The sequence below is a fragment of the Mandrillus leucophaeus genome, unplaced genomic scaffold, assembly GCF_000951045.1.
Source record: "Mandrillus leucophaeus isolate KB7577 unplaced genomic scaffold, Mleu.le_1.0 Scaffold129, whole genome shotgun sequence".
Classification (NCBI taxonomy): Eukaryota; Metazoa; Chordata; class Mammalia; order Primates; family Cercopithecidae; genus Mandrillus; species Mandrillus leucophaeus.
In genome coordinates, this window is record NW_012101243.1 from 205,583 (window position 1) to 211,197 (window position 5,615).

Genomic DNA, 5,615 nt, shown 5'->3' on the forward strand with positions numbered 1-5,615 from the left:
GCTCACTACAACCTCTGCTTCCCAGGTTCAAGCGATTCTCCTGCCTCAGCCTCCTGAGTAGCTGGGATTACAGGCATGCAACCACCACACCCGGCTGATTTTGTATTTTCAGTAGAGACGGAATTTCGCCATGTTGGCCAGGCTGGTTTTCAATTCCTGACCTCAGGTGATCCGCCTGCCTCGGCCTCCCAAAGTACTGAGATTACAGGTGTGAGCCACTGCACGTGGCCACCGCTCCATTTTTGATGGAAGTGGGGAAAGGCACCAGCATTTACTGAGAATCCACATGAGCCAAGTCGTGTCTCAGGATAAAGGAGAAGATGGGGTTCTGTGGGGTAGAGGGAAGAGTCCAGCAAAGGCCAGGGAAAGTGGAAGTGTTCAGGAAACAACTGGATTGGGTGAGACGGAAGGGCCGTGAAGGCCAGCATAAAGAATTTGGATTTGGCAGTGTGGGCAGTAGAGAGCCCCAGCTGGTTCCTGTGGAGAGCTGGGGAGAGACTGAGGGAGGATAGTTGGTGACTCAGCTCTGGGTAATTGAGGCTGGGCGGATGGAGACCCGCCTCTGAGATCTAGGGAGATTTGTGGCTGTTATGTTAGGTTCTGCATTTTCATCTAATGTTGGTAAGTGGAATTCCACATCTTCCTCCTGAAAAGTCTTGTAGTGTCTTGTTGGTCAACCACAATTTGCCTAGCTCTCTCCTAGTTGTTGGGTATTTACTCACGTAACTAATTCCTGAGTGCCCGCCTGTGTCTGGCTGTGTGCCTACATCTGGAAAACCTACAGCCAACCTTAGTCCTGAAGGCTTTGGGCGACAGTGCCTTGTGGTGGGAAGGCTGTGGCCCTGGGACTTGGTTGCTAGCCAGGTGATTTAGGATAATCATCCACACCTTCTGAGCCTCCCTTTTCTCATGTTGTGGAAATACAAGGCTTTGGTGAGAGTCAAAGAAAACAGGCACACCCTTTGTTTTATTGTGCCTTGCTTTTTTGCGCTTTGCAGGTACTGCATTTTTTACAAAGTGAAGGATTTTGGCAACCCTGCGTCGAGCAAAGTCTACCGGCATTATTTTTCCAAAAGGATGCTCAGTCTGTGTCTCTGTGCCACATTTTGGTAATTCTTGCAATATTTCAAAGTTTTGTTGTTATTATTTCTAGTATGGTGATCTGCTATCAGTAATCTTTGATGTTACTATTGTAATTGTTTTGGGGGGTCATGAGTGATGCCTGTGTAAGATAGCAAACTTAATCCATCAATATTGTATGCGTTCTGACCGCTCCACCAACCAGCTGTTTGCAATTAGTAATCCTACAGTGGCCTCTAAGTGTTCAAGTGTAAGAATGTGTTGCAAATCTCTCACTTCACATCGAGAGCTAGAAATAATTAAGCTCGGTGAGAAAGGCATGTTGAAAGCCAAGATAGGCCTTTTTTGTTTTTTTTTAGTTTTTAGTAGAGGTGAGGTCTCACTGTGTTGTCCAGGCTGGCCTCCAACTCCTGGGCTCAAGTGATCCTCCTGCCTTGGCCTCCCAAAGTGTTGGGATTAAAGGTGTGAGCCACCATGCCCTGCCTCTGGAGTAGCACTTTTAATTTCACTCAAGAACTATTGGCCAGGTGCAGTGGCTCACACCTCTAATCCCAGCTACTGGGGAGGCTGAGGCGGGAGAATTGCTTGAACCTGGGAGGCAGAGGGTACAGTGGACTGAGATCACACCACTACACTCCAGCCTGGGCGACAGCAAGACTCCGTCTCAAAACAAACCAAAACTATCTGGCTAGGTCTGATGGCTCATGCCTGTAATCCCAACACTTCAGGAGGCCGAGGCGGTAAGGTCTCTTGAACCCAGGAGTTTGAGGCCAACCTGAGCAACATGGCAAGACCCTGTCTCAACAAAAAATAATCAGCTGGGCATGGTGGCAAATACCTGTAGTTCCAGCTACTTGGGAGGCTGAGGTGGAGGAAGGCTTGAGCCCAGGAGGTTGAGGCTGCAGTGAGGTATAATTGTGCCACTGTGCTCCAGCCTGCGTGAAAGAAAGTGCCACTGTGCTCCAAAAATTGGCCAGGCGTGGTGGCTCATGCCTGTAATCTTAGCACTTTGGGAGGCCAAGGTGGGCGGATCACTTGAGGTAGGGAGTTCGAGACCAGCCTGACCAACATGGAGAAACCGCATCTCTACTAAAAATACAAAATTAGCTGGGCGTGGTGGCGCGTGCCTGTAATCCCAGCTACTCAGGAGTCTGAGGCAGGAGAATCGCTTGAACCTTGGAGGCGGAGGTTGCAGTGAGCCGAGATCGTGCCATTGCACTCTAGCCTGGGCAGTAAGAGTGAAACTGCAAAAAAAAAAAAAAAAAGATCCTAAATTACTCTGCCTGTGCTCTAGAAATGGAACAAGAAAGCCTGGATAACAGCACATCTGTTTACAGCATAGTGTACTGAATATAGGTTCCACTGTAGGTCCCACTCTTGAGACCTACAGTTCAGAAAAGATTCCTTATGAAATATTACCACTCATTGACACCTAGGCTTCATTGGAAGACTGGGAGTCTGCGCTCGGACCCGGAAACAGCTGGGTATGGCATCCCCAATCAGAGCAGTAGAAATCAGCAGGTCTGAGTTGGCCATTGTGTGGCCAGGGAGCTTAATGAGCATATTTTCTTCATTCTTTTTACTAGGGTCAGGGCTATAGAATGGAAGGGGATCAGATTTCATTTGCATGGTTTCATCCTTTTTATATGTGGGAATTTTCTTACCTCTCGGAATATCGTTTAAATTACAAGAGCAAATACACCATGTTCAGGATGGGAAGTTAAACCTTTGAGAGGCACACAAAGAAAAAGCGAAGACCCCTCCCCTGAGCCCTCCCTTCAGCATTAGCAGTGATGACAATTAGGTGTATATTCTTTCTTTTCCACCATCAGATAAGTACATGGAGATGTCCACACAGGTCCTGAGAGATACTGCCTTCCCTGTTGCTCTCTCTTTTATTTTGCCTCAATTTTCAATAGGTCTGTATTTAATACTTTCTACATAAACATCTCTGCAGTTGTGAGAATTTCCTGAAATAGATTCTCTGAAGTGGAATTACTGGGACCGACAGCATGGGTAGATATTGTGAAAGCAGATTACCAAAGTGCTCACGTGCCAGCGATTGTGGTGTTGGTGAGCTTGTCTTACCCAGTCCGCAGCCACAGCAAGTGTTAGCAATTTTGTGTTAATTAATCTTTCCTCATTTGATGGGTGAAGACTAGCCTAGGTTTTTTTTTTCTTTTTCTTTTTTTTTTTTTTTTTGAGACGGAGTCTAGCCCTTCCGCCCAGGCTGGAGTGCAGTGGTGCTATCTCGGCTCACTGCAAGCTCCGCCTCCTGGGTTCACACCATTCTCCTGTAGTCTAGGTTTTTAATCTGCATTTTTTATTAGTGAGATTGAACACCTTACAATTTCAGAATGATTGGACACTGGTCACTGTGAATCATCTCCATATCTTTTGCAGTCATAGTGATTTCTTTCTGATTTACAAGCTCTATTATACTAGTAAGGGTTCTCTTTTTTTGTTTGTTTCTTTTTTCATTTTTGAGACAGGGCAAGAGCTCTGTCAGCCAGGATGGAATGCAGTCACTGCAGCCTTGACCTCCTGGGCTCAAGTGAGCCTCCTGCCTCAGCCTCCCAAAGTGCTGGGATTACAGGCCTGAGCCACAGTGCTGAGCTATGGTAAGGATTCTCAACCCTGGTTTGTCATATTTGCTCCAAGTAGTTTTCCTTTTGTCTAAGATTATTGTTTGCCTTAAATTTTTCTAAAGTGTTTTAATTTTGGGGTTTAAAATTTTCACTTGGTCAAATGTCAGTCTTTGTGACGATACCCATTGCATTGAGTCTCAGAGAGAATATCTGATGTTTTCTTTTTGATTTTGTTTCTCAATGGCTTAACATTTAACCCTTTGCTGCATCTGGAATGTATTTTGGGTTGCAATGTGCAGTAAGAATCCTTACAGTTTTTTAATTTTTTATTTTTGTCTGATTTTCTGAACTGCACACCATTTCTTTCTTTCCTTTTTTTTTTTTTTTTTGTATCTTAGTAGAGACGGGGTTTCACCATCTTGGCTAGGTTGGTATTGAACTCCTGACCTTGTGATCCCCCCATCTCGGCTTCCCAAAGTGCTGGGATTACAGGCGTGAGCCACTGCACCCAGCCACCATTTCTTATCTTTCCTTTTTCTTTTTGAGATGGAGTCTCACTCTGTCACCCAGGCTAGAGTGCAGTGGCACAATCTCAGCTCACTGCAGCCTCCGCCTCCTGTGTTCAAGCAATTCTCCTGCCTCAGCCGCCCAAGTAGTTGGGATTACAGGTGCCTGCCACCACGTCCAGCTCATTCTTGTATTTTTAGTAGAGATGCGGGGTTTCACCATGTTGGCCAGGGTGGTCTTGAACTCCTGACTTCAAGTGATTCACCCACCTCGGCCTCCCAAAGTGCTGAGATTACAGGCATGACCACTGCACCCAGCCTTATCTTTCCCTTCTTCATGGCTTTTCCAAGGTGTTGAGTTCTTACATTATTTTTCATGGTATAACCCAAGGAGAGCTACCTTGATACTGCTACTTTAGAGGATGAAAAGACAGATTTTGGCTTGGGAAGGCCGACCTTTCTGTAGTGGAAATGGATATCTCCCATGAAGCAAATGAAGTGTGCCCTTTAAGGATCCTAGTTGCCCATATTCTCTTCCAAAGCCCTGGGAGGAGTCATGTTTTTATAAAATTTACAAAATTCGGAAATTTTAATTGTAATCATAATCAGTTAAGGCAACGTTTTTTGTTGTTGTTCTTGTTGTTTTTTGAGATGGAGTCTCGCTCTGTTACCCAGGCTGGAGCGCAGTGGTACAATCTTGGCTTACTGCAGTCTCTGCCTCCCAGGTTCAAGCAATTCTCCTGCCTCAGTCTCCCGAGTAGCTGGTACTACAGGCGTGTGCCACCACACCCTGCCAAGTTTTGTAATTTTAGTAAAGATAGGGTTTCACCGTGTTGGCCAGGCTGGTCTTGAACTCCTGACCTCAGGTGATCTGTCCGCCTCAGCCTCCCAAAGTGCTGGGATTACAGGCATGAGCCACAGTGCCTGGCCTCCATTTCCATTTTTATAGTTTTAATGATTGAAAGAATTTTCCATAGACTAGCTTCTAACTATGATCATTTTAAACCTCGTTTGTCTTACTTTACTCATGTACTTCTGGTACAGATTTATAGGACACCTATATATCATGATCCCACCTCTGCTCCTGCAACTTTGTGCCATGGCAGCCTTTCCTATATCAGGACAGTTATCTATATTTGAACTGCCCATGGAAGTGACTGCAAACCACATAAATAGATAAACCCAAAGTAAACGTATTCCAAACTCAACCCTTGGCCAGATCCAAAAAAAGTCTGAGGCAGGAAGATCACTTGCGCCCAGGAGTTTGGATTTTGATCAGCCTGGGCAACATGGTGAAACCCCGTCTCTACAAAATAATTTAAAAATTAGCCAGGCATAGGCCAGTCGTGGTGGCTTACGCCTGTAATCCCAGCACTTTGGGAGGCCAAGGCAGGCAGATCACGAGGTCAGGAGATCGAGACCATCCTGGCCAACATGGTGA